The 22,207-nt window shown below is 36.8% G+C and overlaps 1 protein-coding gene across 2 annotated transcripts in view; it reads left to right on the forward strand.

Annotated features, from left to right (window-relative positions):
* Positions 1-22,207, forward strand: part of PELI1 (pellino E3 ubiquitin protein ligase 1) — a 53,174-nt gene that overhangs the window by 609 nt on the left and 30,358 nt on the right. The gene's annotated exons all lie outside the window — the stretch shown is intronic.

Genomic DNA, 22,207 nt, shown 5'->3' on the forward strand with positions numbered 1-22,207 from the left:
GGCGCGCGGCGGCCAACTCCGAGTCCCCGCGCCCCTCGCGCGCCGGGGGCCGGCAGACCACGCTCTTGCCCCAGAGGGGAGCTGGGCGGGTGGCGTGGAGGAAAAGAGAAATGAAAAGGAAACAAAGGGGGCGGTAGGTTTTTCTTTTGTTTGTGCGAATCTGGTAACTTCTTTCTCCTTCCTTACATAACGCAGACTTCCAACTTAGTCATTCTTTTTATTGTTATGATTATTGTCATCATCTCTGCGTGTCTCTCGCATCTCCTTTCATCTTCGGATCTCAGCATTTTAAAAACACTAATTAATTACACGTCCTGGGCCCTTGCGAAGCAAGTTAATAAGCCCGTTTCCCTAAGTGGGTAAACTGAGGTCCGGGAGAGCTCTGTAATTGATGGATACCCTTGATCTTCTTCCGCGCCTGGTGTCTGAGGACCTGAAAGCATTTATGAGTAATAACTAGTTCTCGAATGCCCTGTGGAGAAGTTGAAGATGATCATTTTACCTATATGTGAACTGAAGCCTAAAAGAAGTCTGGGTAATTGTTAGGTAGTTCAAACAATAATTTTTCTTACATAGTGTTCTCAGTCTTAAAACCTCAAGGACTTACTGAAAAAATGCTCCGAGTTGGAAAAATACTGTAAATCATAAACTCACCATCTACTTAAATTTTTATAGGTGTGTCACTTACGAGGCAAGAGAGCAATGATGGAAAGACAGATATTTTTTAATGTACATTTAACAGATTTTAATTACTACACACTGGGAAATATGTCCTGGTTTTTTGGTCATCAAATTGGATATCAATAAATATTATTGAACGCCCTACGATAAGGTCCTGGTTGTGCCAAAGACTGAAGCTTTAAGTAAGAAAAGGCCTTTGTTTTGGTTCAAAGACTGTTTACTTTTTCTTGTTCTGCAAAATTTTACTTGTTTTTATAGCAGCAGATCTTTTGTTTCAGAACTGGCATTGTCTTTTTCCACATTGAATATGTATTTTATAATTAAGGAGAAATGCTAGGTTTTTATTTAATACGGTTTGCATGGTAATGTGAGCTTAAATTTTTGGATTGTGAAGAAGATTCTATTTCTCCGGTTCTTCGGTTTCAGTTCATGATATGTTTTGTTTATACCTTACAGAGAAAATGTGATCAGATTTACATCTCTCAAAATATTGTCTTTATTGTACAAATACAGCATATGAATTTCTCATGCTTTTTGTTCACACCAACAACCTCTCTGGAGTAAAATATTTAACTCTGAGGACAAGGTTGTTTTGGTAGTTGAACAAAGCTGAAAGGTACCAAAAATTAAAATCTAGCATCATTTCTACTAGTTATTTCCTGCGGTGAATGATGATCAGAATGGTAGTAACGGGGTACTTTCGTTTATCCTAAATTCTTCTTGAATTTAATTTTGTATTGTATAGTTGCCCCAAGATTTTAGATAATGGTGTTGGCATCAGAAAATAAAAGTAAAACATTTGTTATATTGATGTTTTTTCCCATGCCTCTAACTTGTCCCATTTCTCTAGTATCTTAAAAGAGATCTGGAGTTTAGAACAATTGGAAAATAGAACAGTTAAAGGTGTGTGGAAAGTTGTGTGTGATGAAGTGGTTATGTCTCATCTAATAAATTTACAGCTTTTAAAGAGGAAGCTGTCATGCAGGTTTTAACTAGGGAGGTAGAAGTGTTGTAATAGTATTTATTGACTTGAAAAAGGTAAGCTGAAGATGGTGCCTTAGTGGCAGATTGTGTGTGTGTGTGTGGTGATCTGTGCTCTCATTAAAATTAGCAGTTAAGTGATTTTACTGTTGGTTATGTTTAACTTTTTTTGTAGCGCTTACAAACCAGATTTAACAGGGATGTTTGTACTTTACGGAAGCTACTAACACAGGGTCTTTGCTCAGTTACTGGAGTCCAAAGGCTGGATTCAGTGTTGACTGGTGAAGTCTGGCATTGCAAGTTTCCTCATTTCTTTGGGACCCCTTAAAGGAAATGAGTGAAAAGTATAGGGTGGGGAGCTGGGTCTAGTAGAGCTGAGTACTGCTGAGGCAGGTTTAAAGGAGAAGCATAAGTTTGTTTCCACTTTGACATTGTTTAGCTTCCTTTCAGATTGTCATAATGTCACTTTCCTATTAAGAGTTCTGGCATATGGTAGGTCAGGTGATAAGGACTACCGTAGTTCTGCTTTGTGAAAAACTAGTATTTTTAGACAGAAGTTCTGTAGTTGATATTTTAAGTGAAAAGACTTAGATTGAAAATGGTCTAACATACTAACATACATACTTCTTACCCTGGCACGTCAGTATAGACCTATTTTAGTTTTAATTGAGTCAGTAAAGCTTATATGACTTACTTTACTATATACATTTTAATTATACGTAATAAAATTTTAAAACGACAACTATATGATGGCACTAAGGTGGCTGTAGGAGTTTCTCTGGAAAAGTTGTGCTATTCCAAAAGTTATAAAAGGATAGAAAAACAGTAAGCCTTAAAAAGGAAGGAGACTAAAACATATTTAAGAGCCAGAGGAAAGAAGAAAGAAAATCAACAGTGTGACAGAAACCTGATAAAGATGTTTTTAAAGAGTACAATATTAAAAATTCCTGGCAGCCTTTATATATAAGGGACAAAATTTTAGCTAAAGCCTATATAAACAGTGAATTCCACTTAGCACTTTCTGTTTATAGATTTCTAGCCATCTTTTCCAGATTCCCTCTAAATATATCACACAGGAAAAGTAAATAGAAGTCATTCTTTCAAGGGATTTGGGTTGTTGGAGATTTTTTTTACATTTGTGGTGGTGGGGTTTATTGTTCTTTTTCTTTGCTTAAGGTTGACCTCTGCAGAGAAAAATTTCCCCACACTAATGTGTGGGAACCTCAAGACAAGAAATATTGGTCACTGAAAGATCTGGATATAATTTCAAGTTTTGCTACTAGCTTTTTTCGTGTTACCTTAAAGAGATCACTTCTATGAATATTTTTTCCTCCCAAAGGTTGAAATAACTGCCTAACATACTACTCTTGTTAGTTGCAATCAAGTAGGCTCATGGTGACTTCACGTACAACAGGAGGAGACTGTTGCCCGGTCCTGCACCATCTTCACAATTGTTGGTATGCTTGAGTCCATTGTTGTGGCCACTGTGTATTTTGAATGACTTCCAACCTAGGGGACTCATCTTTCAGCAATTTATCGGACGATATTCTGTTGTGATCCATAAGGTTTTCATTGGCTAATTTTTGGAAATAGATAGCCAGGCCTTTTATCCTAGGCTGTGTTAGTCTGGAAGCTTCACTGAAGCCTATCCACCATGGGTGATCTTGCTGGTATTTGAAATCCCAGTGGCATAGCTTCCAGCATCACAGCAATGTATAAGCCACCACAGTATGATAAATTGACAGACATTTGGTAAATACTATGCTTAGTAGGTCCTAACTCTTTTTTTCGTTGTTGATGATGAATGAGTTTACAAGTAATAAAGAGAAAGCACAAAATTTCTTGAGCAAATGTCAGAGAATTTGTTTTTTTCCTTTTCAGTAGACATAAGTAATCTAAATCTATGAACATCTGATTGGAGCCTTTCAATTTTAGCATAGGTACCTTCAGAAATAAGCTTAGAAGAAAAGGCCTTCATCAGATAATTTAAGACAAATGAATTGTAAGTGATTCTAAGAAGACCTGGTTGTTTTTTCAAAATGTCTTCCAAGATGGTTTAGGTTCTTTTTTGCCACAGTAAACTATTTTGGAGAATAGGTCTACATAGTATTCCATGTATTATCCGTATAATACTTTTATATCTCAGAGTCTTATTTACAGAAAAATGCAAGGTTGTTGGTGCCTATAAATGAGGAAAATCGTGACAGGTATCTCATCCCCCAGTTAATCCTGAACATTCATGTAGTTAAAAAAGAAGTTTAATTCAATACACATGTAATTTACTTCCTTTTCAAATAATTTGTTGCTGATTTTTATTTTCTAATGAACCTCTTGGGATGTTGCTAATTCTAAAAATATGTAGTACCCTAGCTTCCTACCATCTTCTGCAGTTTCTTTTCTGTTATTTTCTTGGCTACAGTTTGTTTTTTCCCCTAAATTGGCTAAGCTAAGCTAGTAAATGTTTACATATATTTGACAAGAAATACAGTCAGTAATTTATCATGCTAAATTTCAGCATAGAAGGTTCATTTAAATCTGTTTTGAAGATAGGACTATGCTTTTTTTTTGAAGGGGGCTAGATCAGGAATAAGGATCTCTGGTGGCACAATGGTTAAGCCCTTGCCTGCTAACCAAAAAGTTGGCAGTTCGAACCCACCAGCTGCTCCGCAGGAGAAAGATGTGGCAGTCTGCTTCCATCAAGATTTACAGTCTTGGAAACACTATGGGGCAGTTCTTTTCTTGTCACAGAGTCACTATGAGTTGGAATCAACGCGAAGGCACCCAACAACAAGAACACATATATGTGTGTAAAGCAGCGAAGAGAGATTATGTAGAATGTATGAGGTGATGGGAGGACGCAGTTTTAAAAGGTAGTCAGAAAAGAAGGTGATAGATACTTGAATAAAGACTTGAAGATGAGGGAGCACATCTTATAGATAATCTTGGAGCAAAACATTCCAGGCAGAAGGAATTAGCAAGTGCAGTGAACCTGCGATGGGAACGTGCCTAGAATGCAAGAAACTACCAGAAGACCAATGTGGCTGGATTAGAGTGAGTGGGAGAGAGTAACAGGAAATAAAGTCAGAAATACAAAGGAGAGGTACAGGAGATCAGATTGTGTAGGGCATGATTGGCCATCCTTGCTTTAGATTAAGAATATTTATTTACACACTTACCTAGAATAAGTGTTCTACTTCAGTCACCCTGGAAGCTATGCGCTTACTCCATATGTATAAATTGTGTAACCAACACCCAGATCGTTACAGAGACCACTTCCAGTACCCCGTAAGTTTCCATTGTGCCCCTTCCTAGTCTGTACTCTCGCCCTAGGTAGCCACTAGGATAACTTCAGGCCATCATCAGTGATGCCTGTTACTGATTTCATATAAATAGCATCATGTCTTAAGTAGTTTTTTATATCTACTTTTTTTTTCACTCAACATAGTATCTATGAGATTTATCCATGTTGTTAAGTGTACCAGTGGATCATTCTTCTTTCCTATATAGTAAAACGTATGAAAGCCGGAGCCTGTGTAAGGCAGAAACCTGCCAGAGAAGGAAAACCCAAATATTTTCCACTAAAACTAGCAATAGAAAAGTGGTAAGACGGCACCCTGTCAAAGGTGGAAAACTTGCAAGACCCAGAAAAACAAGGCAATCCTGTCAAGTTCCAGCTCTCACAGGTTTCACTGTATATATTTTTGGAACTACTTTCTTTTTTTTTTATTGCCTTCTAAGCCAGTTTAAGAGCCATGCATGAAAATAACTCATTACTTTATATTTGCTCCTTGTTTTTAAGGAAAAGGGGGAGTGCTCGTTGCTCCTTGTTTTTAAGGAAAAGGGGGAGTGCTCGCCGCATATCTCTCTTTTAAAATCAGATATGACTCAGGTTTTTGACAAAAAGAAAATAAGAAACATCTTCAGGCTATTTCTAAAAACCAGACCCACTCTGAGAGGGCAGTTACTATTTCTGAAAATCAAATTCACCCATAGACTAAAGAAGAGTTTTAATAATGTTCTGAGCAATTGTAGCATCATGTAGAATAAGGTTATGACCTTTCAGAATGATTAGTATGGAAAGGATTGTACTCATTTGGATGTTTAATTTCTATCTGATACATTACAAAAAAGCACAAGACTGTACAAATTTCTTAATACTTTAAATAAAGAGTCATTGCAGATAATTTTCATTTGTGTCTTGCATTCAAGATTGAAGTGATAGCATTTATAATGTAATGAAATTGTATGACTTTATTGTTGCTATGGCATACATTTGGGGAACAGAAAGAGTAACACACATTTAGTGTTTACAGATGAATCCAGCTCTCAGGTCTTCTCCTTGTATTCATGCTTTATTTTTCAGTTTAGTAGTTGTTTCAAGAACATGCTGATTTCCCATAAGTGATTATTTTCTTAATCTTTATTGTTAAAATTATAGAAAAATTGAAAGCCATCTAAATGTTTGAAAACCAAAAAAAAAAAAGCCACCCATAAATGTGAATCTTTCTATTTTTTTATTTTTTTGCTTTCTACTCATAGGACAATATACATGTAGAGAATACTGGTTTTGAATAATTATTATACTAGCCCATTATAGGAATAATTTTTTTTATCTTGAAAAATGTATTTCAGTCATTTTTACCCTGCTGATAACAGTGAATAAAGAAGATCATTCTTTATCTAGTCATTTATGTGTAATGGGGGAAAGGCCAGGAGCACAATGTTTTCTTTTGTATTTTTATATAATTTTACCAGTAATATGTAGGATTTAATGAGATGAAGTAGAGTTTTTGAACACTTATTGTATAGTAAATTTTGTCAAGTGACCATTAAGAATGAAAGTATATAGCTGCATAAGGAATACCTTAACAAAACTTATTTTAAACATTTTTCAGTGGATTTTTAGGAATCTAGTTCTTTAATTCACTTGGACTTTTTGCCCCTTTGGGGAATGTATGTGTGTGCGTGTGTGTACATATATATATATGTATTTTTCATATACTGTGCATACTATCAGGATTCAGTTGCTAGACTGGATTATTTAATATGCTTTAAACATAGCCAATTAACATGGAACAGAGAATCGAAGTTAGGTTCCTGGGCTTTCCGTTAACTCTGAAAATCTTTAACAAGCTACCTTTAATTCATCTACAAAATAAAAGTAGTAGTAATTTTTCATAAAAGACTTTGAAATTGTATGATGGTGGCTGTGCTGAAGTGTGGCTCATTTTAGAAATAGCTTTCAATTTGTTGATTTGGTGATAGGATTATGAATCTGTTTTTCATTTCCATTTTTGTAGAATAAATAACTTATGATGGAGGAGGAAGAGAAAGGGGAAAGAGGAGGGAGCTAGAGAAGGAAAGAAAGAAAAAATTGGCTCTCACAAATAGCAAAGATGACCATGGATAATTCTTGTGACTTTGGTCTACTTAAGTGTCTATGACCTAATAGCTAAGACTCAAATTTTATAAATTAAGTAAAGAACATAATAATAATACAGCTTCCATTTAAAGAAAAAAAGTTGTTTTGCAAAAGGTACATCTTATTTTTCTTGTTAACTTAAATGTTGTTGTGAGTTGCCGTCAAGTCAGTTCAGACTCATGGGGACCTCATCTGTTACAGAGTAGAACCGTTCAGTAGGGTTTTCTTGGCTGTAATCCTAAGGGAAGCAGATCGCCAGGCCTTTTCTTCAGTGATATCTGTGGGTGGGTTCAAACTGTGAATCTATAGATTAGCAATTAAACACAAACCTTTTGCACACCGAGGGACCTTGACTTAAACATTATGGCCATGATAAAACCTATACTTTATTTTGGAATTAATAATACTAATGATTAACAGTAATTATTATCTGTGAAAGTTCAGTTTATTGCTTACGCTGTGTTTTTGCAGCAACAGGTTCCGGTTAATCTTTTATGCTGTGACAGTACACGATACTCATAATTCCATGTCCTTGCCTCTCTTGCTTGAATCACTCCATATGTCTGCCACTAGCTCTTTATTGCCCCTTGTCAGCTTTAGTTGTGCCCAAGTGTCCTTCCACAGTGTTTTCTACCTTTGTCTGCCATGTTTATACTTGTAAAGTGGACTTGGGATGAATTAAAACAAGTAACATGTAGATGGCAAGTGTTCCACTTACTTTTCCTACTTGGGCTTTATATACTGTCTTCTTTTCATCTTTCTTTGTCCTTTTTTGGCATGTTTTCTAGTGGAGATGGTGTATTCTGTCAGTTAGGCACTAAGAGATAACTATTTGATTATCTCTTGTATCAATAATATAGTACTTTTTGAACTGAATATTGTAGGAAAAGGAGCCCTGGTGGTGCAGTGGTTAAGCGCTTGGCTGATAGCCAAAAGGTCAGAGGTTCGAACCTACCAGCTGCTCCGTGGGAGAAAGATATGGCAGTCTGCTTTGGTAAAGATTTCAGCCTTGGAAGCCCTATCGGGCAGTTCTGCTCTAAAGAGGGTTGCTAAGAGTTGGAATGGACTTGAAGGCATTGGGGATATAGGAAACTGTAATAGACTCCTTAATTTGAAATCCATGAATTAATCCTGACTCCATCCAGAATTTATACCTAAACTAGCAAAGTTTAATAATAGAATTAACAGCTAGCAAAATTTAAAAAGCTGTTTTCAGCTCTTGGTGTTGGTTGTTGTCTTTTCTGAAAATGTCAAGCAATTGGGACTTGTATCGCTATAATAATAATCATAAGCGGTAAACCTTGGGGGAAAACTGTGTCTGGACTTCTGTTGAGTTTCTCTTTTACAGTCAAGAGGGAAGGATAAAAAGATTAGTAAGGTGGTAAAGTTTATAACTTTTTCTTTCCATAGGAATAAATTATGAAGAGATTGACCTTGATTTTTTGCTCATTGGTAGATGCTGCCATCTGCCAGTTGTAGTGCTCAGCATGTCAGTTGACTTAATCTTTAGAAGACACAGTTAATTTTAATTTCATTTTTAACAATAAGTGAAAACAATTTGAGGTGACTTGTTGGTTCTTCAAAACCTTAGTGCTGTATTCCTGGTTCTTGGCAGATACTATCCACAGTACTTCATGTTCTCCTGGGTTTACGCCAGATTTAATGAACTGCATGTACTGAAAACACTAAAAGCTGATTTTCTTTTATTTTAGAGTACAATTAACATTATGGATTTTTCTTTGAATTGTTTCTCACTGTCATTATTAGCTACTATTGAGTTGACCCTGACTCATGGTGACCTCGTGCACAGTGGAACAAAACGATGCCCAGTCCTGCATCATCCCTGTGATCAGTGGGATGTCAGACCATTGTGATCCATAGGATTTTTATTGGTTGTTTATTTTTTGATTGCCAGGCCTTTCTTCTTAGTCCATCTTAGTCTGGAAGCTCTGCTGAAACCTGTTCAGCATGATAGCAAACATACAAGACTCCACTGACAGGGGTGGTGACTGCACATGAAGTGCATTGACTGGGAATTGAACCTGAGTCTCCCGCGTGGGAGGTAAGAATTCTACCACTGAATCATACTTTCAGTTTACCAGCAAAGGACCAAAATCTCCAAATTACAAAACTAGTTAAGTTTGTCATTCATGAGAAAAGATGTTAAAGATGTGTGTTTAATAAAGTAGTAGTTGTTTCTAATTAGAAATCACAGTCTTATAGGCAGACTTTCATATATCTGAAAGCTTTTAAAATTTATTATATTACTGTAATTTTCATTTAAGAGGGTGAGTCAGTTTCTAAGCTAGTCTTATCAGTTCACCAAAGGAGCTATCATGAATTTTAAGGTGGGCTCTTAAACTGTTCAACATAGAGCAGATCTATGACTTCACTGATGCCAGACACTTTTTTTAATTCATCACTGACTCACACAGTAAAAAGAAAATTACATTTTGCTAAAGCTTCTTGGTTGTGTGTCTTTTTAGAAATGGTGTATCTGAATTTATTTGCATATGGTTCAGCTCTTAAAGACCACTCTTTTAAGATATTAGCCAGAATTTGCTCCTGAAGTTATCTTTAAAATGGCTTCCAGAGAGGATTTACTAGGTTTCAGAACTGAGTAGGCTGTTAATGATTCAGTAGGCCCCCTCACATTCTCCTCCCACCGCTTACATTGAAAGCTCCTTCATAGCATCTAGGTACCCTGAGTCATCATGGCTAAACTTCTAAAGAAGAATTGTCATGTGGAAAAACTCACCTTGAAGTAAATTTGTTAGAAAACAATCTGAATCCGATTATTTATTGATCACAATTATACAGCCTAGAGGTTTGGGGCTTTATTTAAATCTTTCAATATACTTACACATATGCCTTTATTATAGGACTTGTAAATTCTAAGGTGTTTATTCCCATTTAAATTTTAATCGGTTTTATTTTTATTGTCTATTACGTGAAAAAAAATAAAAAGGAACCCTGGTGGAGCAGTGGTTAAGCGCGCAGCTGCTAACCAGAAGCTTGGCCGTTAGAACCCACTAGCTGCTCCATGGGAGAAAGGTGCGGCAGTAAGATATGGCAGCCTGCTTCTGTAGAGATTACAGCCTTGGAAACCCTATGGGCAGTTCCACTCTGTCCTGTAGGGTCACTGTGAGTCGGAATTGACTCAAAATGGCAACGGGTTTGGTTTTTTTATTACACTTTTTAAAAAAAATTGAATAAATTTATTAGAGGGTAGAGGCAACAGCATATAGGTTAATAACCACAGAAGTCAGGAGACCTAGAGTTCTGGTCCATTTATCTGGTATGTACTCTCAAATATTTCACTTGACCTCTCTGGGCCTTAGTTTCCTTGTCTTTACAGGGTCAGCAACTCTGTGGCACTTAATGCCACCATCCTTCTTTGGAACCCTTGGCAGACATAGCTAACGACTGCCCCCAAAGCAGCTTCAGACTCCTCTTTGATACAGGAGTCAGCATGTACGTGGTTGGCTGTCTAGATGAAATCTATTTTTCATCTCAACCTTATAAGGTCTCTTCCAGCTCCAAGATTTTAAATATATACATGTATAACATAAAAGAATATAGAAGGATTCTCTTCTTTGTGGTTCTTTACTGTCCCTTAACACTGAGTGTCCAGGGTTAAAATTTACTGTATGAATTTAATAATTCTTTGTAGTCAGGAATAACATGTTTATGTTTCATGTAACGATGCAGATGATTAAAGAAAATTCATAGGGACACTTAAAATTCAGAATGCTTAGCGATAACTTGATTTAAGCTCATTTCTTGATCTGTCTCATTTTATTACCCTTAACGTTTCTAAATAATCCTTGAACCACTTTTACTTATCTTTTCTAAAAGAGGGAAGATTTTGCAGAGAATACAATCCCAAGAGGCATTAGTGTCAAGAAAAGATTTTTAGTAAATCAAAATAGAACTCAGACCCACTTGGGCAAGTGAATTGCCCCTCCTGTCTTTTGCCTTCCTCAAAGGGCTGAAGATAATTATTTAAAGCCCTAAATGTTCTGTGGCAAAAATCTGAAGTTCAAAATGATGTTGTGTCTGTTGGGAGGGCACATAAAGAAGCAGAGCAAATACCAGATTGAGAGACAAGAAACCTGAGTTCTAGCTCTGCAACTGGTTTTTTTTTTTAAACCTGATCAGTGTCTTTATAGAACTGTAAATGGAAATTAACTGTGAAATGAAATCCAGTAAAAACAAGAAACCTTTATTGGCTATTATTTTATGCTAGACACTTTAATTCTTATAACAACTGCATCAGGTAGTGATATGTTATTGAGAGGTAATAGAGTGGATAGTTGCACGTATAGATTCTTAACTAACACTGCTCAGGTTCCAATCCCAGATGCCATTTTTACCACTTATTAGCTATGTGACTGCAAGCAAGTTACTGAACTGATCTGGGCCTGAGTTTCCTCATCTGTAAAATAGAGATAATATTATCCAAAACCAAACCCATTGCCATCGAGTCGATTCCGGCTCATAGCAACCTTATAGGACTAAGTAGAACTGCCCCATGGAGTTTCCAAGGAGCACGTGGTGGATTCGAACTTCTGACCTTTTGGTTAGAAGACATAGCTCTTAACCACTACACCACCAGGGTTACCGTGATAAGCACTACATATATATTAATTACTGTTGTTACTATTATTTATTACTATCTTAGGTTTGCAGGTGAGGAAACTGGACCTGAGTGAGGTTGGTCCAGCTCTTGTATATGCCTAGTCTGATTGCAAAACTCCCTTAACAGTTGTGTTTTTGTTTCATCTGAAGTAAAAATAATTAGTCTCAACCTCTTGCATACAGACTCCATATAAATGGTCTCAGTGTGATCATAAGAGTATTGTAATTCATTCCAGTGCTCACACCTGGTGCTTAAAAATATTCTTGTATCATGGATTCAGTACAGATCTAAAATATGCAGGTGAAGCTCATTTCAGTTATGATCTGAGAAACACAAGGATTACATCTTAATCTTATTTTATTTCATGTGCATTGTTTTTTGCCCCCGCCTGTTAGCAGTTAAGTCATCAGAATCCCTAGAAAGTAGAAGTACTAGTTGTATTACTCTTACAGTGACTTTAGTTGTTGTGATTTACTTACTCTGTTAAATCTTCTTTTGCTAAACGTTTTCAGAATGGCTCAATAACATGCCATATGCACATAGTGTGTTTAAAATCAGTAATTTTATGAATATGATTAATCATTGTCTCTTTTGAAATTATGTAGTGATGTGCCTGTTATTGAAAGTCCAAGGTATTTCAATTTCCAAAGAGTTTTCCTGTGAATTTTATCAGCTGCTTTTTGAATAGGAACTTTGATTTTAATATTTTGATGTCTTTGTATTAGATTCTGTATGTAGCTGAATCTGCTTAATTTCATAAGCTTTAGTCTCTGACACTCATTCAGGCTTCTAGTGAAAAGAACATCTGGTTACTATTTAAAGCTTCTGTAAGTGATTTGCCACACACCGCCCCCCCCACCCCATTGCTTGTTGTTACTTTCTTTTTTTCCATTGTGGGTGTTCTATTCCTTTGTGGCAAAAATTTTCCTTTGTATTAAGACAGTATAAAGTCAGACCATATAAAGTCATGTAGCCTTTGAACTTGGGGGAAGCGGAAAGCTAGAGAGGTGGGTGAACTTCGTAAAACCAGAATCATCTAAGAGAAGGAAAGTCTGTTTTTACCTTATTTTTAGAACTGAATTCTGTGCTAATGGATTTACTCTTAGGGAAACAAACACTTAAAATAGTTGGTCTGTCAGTTAAGGTTCTTTCTATTGGGACAGAAAATTCGACTCAAACTGGCTTAAGCGAAAAAGGGAAACTTACTGGTTTGTATAACTGGTCCAAGGTTGGTGTGACTTCCAAGGATGGCTCAACCCAAGGCTCAAATAATGTCATCAGGACTCATTTTCGGTATGTTTCTTAGCGTGTTTCTTTGGCATTGGCTTTATTCACCAGCACTACATGAGCAAAAGATAGCTTCAGTCCCTTCTGCCTCAATCCTCACAGGGGCATGTTCAGCGGGGAAGAGTGACCATCTCTTTTTCGTCTCAGCAAAAAAGTCTCATGCATCTCATTGATCTGACCGGGTCACATGCCACTCCCTTGGTGGCCAGGGGAATGTGAAGCTCTGGTTGTCTGGAACTGAGCCACATACCCAGGCATTGAGTAAGAGAGTTTAATCAGTTCCATCAGATACATGTAAACTGAGAATAAAAGAAAGTTTTTCTCCAAAAGGGAAATGACAATACCATTATACCAGAGGAAGGGTAGATGTTTACTAGGCAACAGAAAATAGATGCCCTTAACACTTAATACTGCCTTTTCCGTTTTAAGGGTTAGCACTCAACTAGGAAAGACCAGTTATTTTCTGATTTAGTATTTAATACCTGTTTGGGTTTGTATAAATTCAGTTCCAAATTACTGTTTTAAAGCAATATATAGATGGGAATTGTTAAGACTTTTCACTTCTGGGGAACTTTGAAAACGTTTTAAAATTAAAAATTTGGTTCTGCTTTAGCAAGTACTGTACTTTTAATTTTCCTCTTAGCTGCAATAAATCATATTTGTTAATAACTAGTTCTGTGATATAGGGCAGTGTCTTTATAACTAGATTAACATGTTTTTCTAGGTTAACACTTTGCTTTAATGCCTTAAGTGGATTTGGCTGTTAGACCAAGAAACTTATAAAAGACCTTTCTGAGACATTCAGGGCCTTGGGGAGAGATGGAGTTAGGAGTAAGGGGTGATGAAGGCTATTAACAAAGGCTTTATATGTTGATTTCAGTCTGAAAATGAAAACTGAGGTCTTACTGAAAAGGAAAATAAGATACCCATTGTATGGTTACTCTTTCTTTTTAACACCAAAATATGAAATGAAATAGAAAATGATATTTACATTTCAGTCTCTATATAGTCATGTAGATATCTCCTTCTATTGCTTATGTTAATGTGTGTATAAATGAGTACATCCATCACCAGAAGGCTTTTACCTTCCAAAGTCTTTGAGAAATTTTCCTTTTTTTTTTTCTTCTAAATTTCTTGACACCAGAGACGTATTTGTTAATGCTTTATCTACAAAATTAAAATGAAGACTTCATAATACCTAATTTAACAAGCATTTATTTAACGTCCTCTTTTTCTTTATACCTTCAGTATTAGGTGCTGCAGAATGAGGAAGATGGTTTCACCCTTGGAGGAGTTGTCAGCATAGTAGGAGGTAGCACAAGGTTATATATAACTGTAAAACAAAACTGGGTGTAAGGTCTGTAAAAGACTTACATAAAAATGATGGGAGTTCAAAAAAGATTACACCCAGTTGGTAAGGAAAGATTTCCCAGTTGGAAAAGGCATTTCAAACAGGTCTTGAAGGATTATCAGAATTTCTTATAGGTGAATAGTGATAATGTTAACAACAGTTACTGTTTAGTGAGTACTTACTACATTTTTGACAAAAATGTGTGATATATGTGACAGAGAAACAGCCATGTCACTGTAGATTTGGGAAGAATTATGATGGGTCCAAAAGCTTAAAAATCAAAGGTATTAGTGCTGGTTGAAACACATCTCATGGGGAGCTTTATATCTTAGCTACATAATAATTCTTCATAGCATAAGTAAGAGAGTTGAGAATCGTTTCTACCAAATATTCCATTGTATTAAAATTATGTCTCTTGCAAGTAATTAGTGATTTGCATGAAAACTTAATAGTACATAGATTGCCTGTAAAAGATGCTAGTTTAATCTAAAAACATTAATTAAAGAAATTCCTGTTACTGTATGTGGATCAGCAATACCAGTAATTGGAGACTGTGTACCCTGCATCTTCTCGAATCAGCAGTATATTTTGTTTGTTTTTACATATGTCTTAGAGCATTTTACAAGTACAGGATAGCTCATTTAAAATAGGCTTTCCTAAAATACAGTGCAACTTTGTAAGAATGGCATGGCAGGGGCATCTTACGTCCTGGGTAACTTCACAAGGTGGAAGGAGAACCAAGATTTAACAGCCCAAGGCTGATTCCTCTGATGCAGACATCAGTCATACCTCCTATCTCCAACCTTTTTACCAATTCTGACACTGACTGTGCCTCCCACAGCACTCTACTTCTCTGCGGGGTTTGATAATTCCTTGCAGTGGCCACACACAAATTAGAGACCATACTCTCAATTATGGTTTATTAGGGAAGTAACAGGTTACAGTTCGGATTCAGGAACGCTCAGGATACAGTTCTTCAGTCAGGACAGCAAGTGCTAGAAAGCTCTTTTAGCTCTTCTGCTAAGTACCCAGAGGCACCCCACTCTGCCTGTAAGCCTTGGCCTGAAGGCACTCAGCTTTCTCGCTCTGTGGGCCAGGAAGTCCACCGTGCTGTCTCCTCCCAGTCTCCTGCCTCTGCTGCCACTGTTTCTCTGCCGCCACTTCTTGCCCCATCTTCAGTGTTACAACTCTCTCTCTCAGTCTCCTGGTTCCAGGAGCTTCTCAGTGCAGGGATCCTGGGTCCAAAGGACACACTCCACTCCGGGTTTTGTTTTCCTGGTGCTGGTGAGATCCTCCCTTCCTGCCTCTGGGATGGCTAATTTTAAGCCTAACAGGATGGCAAAACTGACCAATCCCATTAATAAGGTTCCACATACTTTATTTGCATGGCCCCACCCCCACAGGATGCCATGCATCTTATTTACATTATTAGCAAGCTATCCAATCCCCTTGGTGGGCTTCAAGCACCTCATTTGCATAGTCCCACCTAGTCATTTGGTGGGAGTTACAAAGACTATGGCTAGAAGGGCCATATTAAGTAATTCACTGCATTGCAGACTTGAAATGAGTTCTCTTGGAAAATTTATAAGCAGAATAGTTAATGAAGAACACTTTCATAATCATATCTAATAGTAAAAGGTGAATCAATATATTTGATGTCATTAACAATTTAAGTCTTTAAAGTCTTTTAATAAAGATATTAAGAAAAGCTGGCAAAGCCTATTTAAATATGGTTCTAATTCAGTTTATTGAGTTATTATTTGAAAAATGGTCCAAATAAGTTTGAACAAATAACATCTCTGAATTTATAGTATTCTGAGCCTAATATTTTTTAATTGATTGCCAGAGATATATTAAAATGCTTCCATTTATGGTTTTCTACAAAAGATTGTTCTGACAGTAAGTTTAAGTGATTTTCACAATTTATTGCTGTCTGAAATTTCCCTTGACTTCACCTTTTGTTCTGTACGTCTTGGTTTCTTTTCTCCACCTACACGATGTTGGCGGCAAGTGAAGCAAGAGTCACAAAGTAATACAGTGAATTTGAGAACCCTAGGTTTTTTCAAAACAAAATAAACCTATATTATAAGATTGCTTTTTATTGATTGCAAAAAAAAAAAGGGCTTTTGGCAACCGTTCAGTTAATGTGTGAATAACCTAACTGATTTAGCTAGAAAGAATAGGAAGCTTTGCTATTTGTCCTTGTAGATCCTTGGCTCAGTAAACACAGTGATGGTGATAGAACAAATACTCTATGGTCAAAGGTAAGAAAGAAAAGAAAAAGTTTAATAGACCCAAATATCAGTAATTTTATGTTTATGTCAGGGTCTTCAGAGAGGAAGAGCAATGTGTTAACTAGAATCTTGTTTATATTTCTGTTATGGAAAATAATCATGTTAACTTATATAAGGAGCCCTGGTGGCACAGTGGTTTAAGCATTTGGGTGCTAACCAAAAGGTTGGCAGTTTGAATCCACCAGCTGCTCCTTGGAAACCTTATGGGCAATTCTGCTCTGTCCTATAGGGTCGCTTGAGTTGACATGTGTTAATATATGAAAATTTTAATAGAAGATCCTTGCTGAGAATTGTACGGTATATAAAAGTCACAAATGTGTAGAAACTTAAACATACTGTATCGTGTACTTTACAATAAAACTCTAATAAAGACAGGAGGTATAATTAGGACAAATAAAGATAACAGTTGTTGTTGTTAGTTGCCATCGAGTCATTTCCAACTCATGGCAACCTCATGTATACAGAGTAAAACTGCTCCATAGGGTTTTCAAGGCCCTGACCTTTTGGAAGCAGATGGCCAGGCCTGTCTTCTGAGGCACCTCTGGGTGGGTTTGAACTGCCAACCTCTTGGCTAGTAGCCAAGAGCTTAACTCTTTGTGCGACTCAGACACCATAAAGATAACAATAGGAGAAAAATAAGAGTTATTTTAAAAAGACTTATTGCAGATGTTACATTAGCCCAACTCAGTCTGTAACTCTGGTTAGAAATGTAAAATTTTAAGAAATTTTGAGGTCCTGGAAGACCAGAAGAATTTTATTCAGTGAAGCGAGGGGAGCTGGGGATAGAAAGAAAAGTTTTGGAAGCAGTTAAAATGTATATCAAAACCCATTGCCATCAAGTCAATTCCGAGTCATGGCGACCCCATGTGTTATAGAGTAGAACTGCTCCATAGGGTTTTTCTGGCTGTAATTTTTTTTTTTTCTCATTCAAAAATATATACACATATTGTTCTGTGACATTGGTTGCAATCCCCACAATGTGACAACACACTTCTCTTTTCTACCCCAGGTTCCCTGTGTCCATTCGTCCCTTTCTGCCTTCTTGTCCTCTTTTTGGACAGGAGCTGCCCATTTGGTGTTCTATATTTGATTGAACTAAGAAGCACATTCCTCATGTGTATTAATTTTTTGTTTTATAGGCCTGTCTAATCTTTGTCTGAAAAGTGGGCTTCAGGAATGGTTTCAGTTCTGGGTTAGCAGAGTTTCTGGGGGCCACAGTTCCAGGGTTTCTTCAGAGTCTGTCAGACCATTAATTCTGGTCTTTCTGGTCTTTTTATGTGAACTTGACTTCTGTTCTAGATTTTTTCCTGCTCTGCCAGGGACTCTCTGTTGTGTTCCTTGTCAGGGTGGTAGCTGGGCACCATCTAGTTTCTTAGCTGTAATCTTCATGGAAGTTGTCACCAGGTCTTTATTCTGCAGTGTCACTTGGTGGATTTTTGCTGCGAACTTTTCGGTTAGTAGTCAAGTGCAAACCATTTGTGCCACGCAGGGACCTAGAAAATGTAGATAGTACTTTTAAAAACATTTGCAAATCTTAGTTTAAAGCATGTAAATGTATCATGTATAACTTCTAAGACTTATTATGATATGATTTAAAATAGGAAGTCTCAGAAAAATTTAAGGGGGGGTGTTGTTCTTAATTTTATTAGCTCCTTTATGATAGGAACGTTTCTCATTAATCTTTCTATTTGTAACTCCTAGTACAGTACCCGACCCATAGTAGGCACTCCATAAATGTTTACACAACTGTCCTGAATTTTAGAAATTTTGAAGAAGTAAGGCTATATTGTTTTTCTGGGCTTTACAACAACATCCCCCCACATACACACACACACATATATCTTTGCATCTTAGCTTTGATACAAACAGGTTCTCAGTTTTGAGTGTAAGGAAAACTGGTTGAATCATCTACCACATCATGGTCTGAGCTGAAATTACTTAAAATGAAACTGGGTTTAACAGATAGAAGTCCTTCTTTTCAGGTCTCTAGAGTCTAGAATCTAGATCCGAAATTACATTAATTGGGGAAGTCTGTTTTTATCTGAGATAATTGATTGGAAAAAAGTAGGTAAGATGGAGAACCAGTTTGTAAAAAGTATTTATTACTGTCTAGTGGTCAGGCCTAACAAATGCAGTAAAAGGAAGCTAAATTCTGACTTTCAAATGTTAACTGAGGCAGCAACCTAGATTTTCCAGATTAGCTTCAATTTAAGGTACAGTAATCCTTTGACAACAAGGAAAAGAACTATGGTTGACAGACATGCAGTTGTCACAGTCAGGGACTCATTGGAAATAAAGAGTTGGGGAAAAACAGTTAAAACAGCATTAAACGAATATATTTTTAACACAACAAATAAAAGTTCCAGAACATATCTGCTACCAATTCAAGCCATATTCATCAATGTTAAAAACCTGACTCACCTTCTAACATTATTTAGTAAACATTGCTGGGATGTTATGATCTGCTAAAACATAGTCTTCCAACAAATTTTATGCAGAATCATGCTGCTTTGAAAAGTTTTCAAATCACCGTGGCTTTTGGAATTTAATACTTTGTTGTTGTTGTTGCTTAATAGATATCAGCAGAAGGGTTATATAACAGTCTGGGCTTTTGCAAGTTAACATGCTTTAAGGGAATGTTTTTTCTAGTCCCAGTAGTCTTCTATTGTTCAGAGAGTAACATGGATTATTATTATTGTCAAGATGATAAAGGGGAATCAATAATTGTTGTCATGCTTTTTGTTTACACTGAACTAAACCATGCTTTTTTTTTTAAGTGAGATTTTATATTTTGGCGTACAAATATTTAAAATCATAATCGATGAATGATTAATTTTGTGCCACTCCACCCCACCCCAGCCCCCACCTTCCATAGGTAAACTCATACTTAAATTTGTCTTAGTTCTCAATAACTAAAAATATGAACACCATAGCCAACATCAGGCAGAGATTCCTTGTGATTAACTTTGGCCAGGCTAAAGATTACATCCAAGAAAACCCGATGGAAGAGTTCTATTCTGTAATACATGGGGCTGCTGTGAGCCGAATAAACTTGAAGGTAACGAGTTTTATGAATGTAGAAGATTGAAGGAAAGTGATCCTTTGTGACTGGCTCCTTTCACTTTGTATAATGTTTTCAGGGTTCATCCATGCTGTAGCACCTATCAGTACTTCATTTGTTTTTACTACCAAATAATATTCTGTTGAATGGGTACACCACATTTTGTTTATCCATTCATCAGTTGATGGATATTTGAATTGTGTCCACTTTTGGACTATTATGGATAATGCTGCTATGAACATTTATGTACAAGTTTTTATATAGACATATGTTTATTTCTCTTGGGTATATACCTGTATATACCTAGGAGTGGAATAGTTGGTGATCTGCTCCCGCAAAGAGAACCCTTTGGGCCAGTTCTGCTCTGTCCCATGGTGTTGCTGAGTTGAAATTGACTTGAAGGCACCCAACAACAACAGCATGTTAACTGTTTAATGTTTTGAGGAGCTGCCAGCCTGTTTTCCAAAGCAGCTACACTGTTTTCCTTTCCCACCAGCGGTATATGAGGGTTCCAATTTCTCCACATCCTTGCCAAAACTTGTTATCTGACTTTTTGATTATAGCCATCCTATTGAGTGTGAAGTGTTACCTCATTGTAGTGTGGATTTGCATTTCCCTAATGGCTAATGAGGAGCCCTGGTGGCGCAGTGGTTAAGTGCTCAGCTGCTAACAGAAAGATCAGTAGTTTGAACCCACCAGCAGATCCATGGGAGAAAAGACCTGGTGATCTGCTCCTGTAAAGATTACAGTCTAGGAAACCCTATGGGGGCAGCTCTGTCCTGTATGGTTGGTATGCTTTGAGATTGGGGTTCCAGACCACCTGGAGGTGCCTTGGAAGAAAGGCCTGGTGATCTGCTTCCAAAAAAATCAGTCATGGAACACAGTTCAACTCTGACACACATGGAGTTGCCATGAGTTGCAATCGTCTTGATGGCAACTGGTTCTCGCAGTGCCTGCTGACGTTAAGCATCTTTTCATGTGATTATTGTCCATTTGTATATCTCTTTGAAGAAATGTTTATTCAGATCCTTTACCCATTTTTAATTGGGTTATTTATCTTTTTGAGTTGTGAGAAGTCTTTGTATATTCTAGATACGAGTTCCTTATCAAGTATATGATTTGTGAATATTTTTTCCCATTCTGTAGGTTATCTGTGGCAGTACTTTTAAGGTCTAGATTTCTTTTGTTTGTTGAAGGAGACTTCCAGGTGAGCAAAGCTCACAAAGTGTGGGAGTGTGAACAGTCAGTTCAGAGAGGCATGCTCCATTTGGTGAGGAAAAAAAAAACAACAAATCTCCATGGTATGCCTATGATCAGACTTTTGTTTTGTCTTCATTTTCAGGTTTCTCTTTATGGTATAAAGTAATAATACAGGAAAGAATAGAACTAAAGGTGAACGCTTGGCCATATCATGTAATAATATCCACACAGTACAAGGTGTAAGTTACTTATTGGCTGACTGTTCTTTAATGCTTGTGATGACACCTCCAAAACTGCCATAGTGAAACAAACGCTAACATAGGAGTCAGAAGGCCTATTAGCTAGCTCCTCTTCTTAGCCTTGTGACCTTCATCAAATAATTTACCCTCTCTGGGTAAATGTTTTTCTCATCTATGAAAACGAGGCAATTGAAAAGAAAATTAAGCAAATTGAACAGGTTATTCTTTAAGATTATTTCCATCTCTAAATGGGATTATATGACACACTGATACCCCTGATTTCTTCTTCTTCCTGCCCCTAATAAGGAAGAGTTGATGTCTTGTTGAAAAATCTTAGGCCTGAAATACCTTTTACTCAAAAGGATTAGAGTTAGAGGAATTTGGCAAGTAAAAATTGGATACATGTAGATAATCAGTAAAGACATTGTGAATAGTCAGTGCTCTCTGTGTCCATGGGTTAGAGGAACATGACCTAAGTGCCACCAATGAGGTGGAACTAAAGGAAGAAATAATTTACGCACCTGCTGTGGGTGTGGCTAGAGGTAAAGGGATTATGAGGAATGAGTCCTTGATTACATCGTTGGAAGTATTCAAAAGTCTTTAGAGAAGAGGCAGGCTCTCAGAGAGCAGTTGTGCCGAAAGGTGAAACCAAAACCAAGGCTACAGCTACTAGTAAGAAAAACAACAGCGTAAGAAAAGAAACATCTTAAAAGGCTTAGAAATTGTAAGGTAAGTGCACTTTGTTATTTTCTGGAATGATTTTAAAAGTTTTAAACTTAAATATTTTTTAAGTATCATTGATACCTAAGTTCAGCTGATAACAATTACCAGAGGTTCAGACACTGTAGAGGAAAATAAGGAAGTTTCAGACACCTGTAAGCCAAGTTGGATGTGGAAGAGTGGGGAAAGGACATTGAGGTTCAGGACCATTTGCCAAAGTTTGGTAACTTTGATTCCCATCAGCCAGGAAAGCTCCCTCAAGTTTTTTTTTGTTTTTGTTTTTGTTTTTGTTTTTTTTTTGTGTGTGTGTGTGTGTGGTGTTTTGTTTT

The sequence above is a fragment of the Trichechus manatus genome, unplaced genomic scaffold (assembly GCF_000243295.1).
Source record: "Trichechus manatus latirostris isolate Lorelei unplaced genomic scaffold, TriManLat1.0 scaffold00004, whole genome shotgun sequence".
Taxonomy (NCBI): domain Eukaryota; kingdom Metazoa; phylum Chordata; class Mammalia; order Sirenia; family Trichechidae; genus Trichechus; species Trichechus manatus.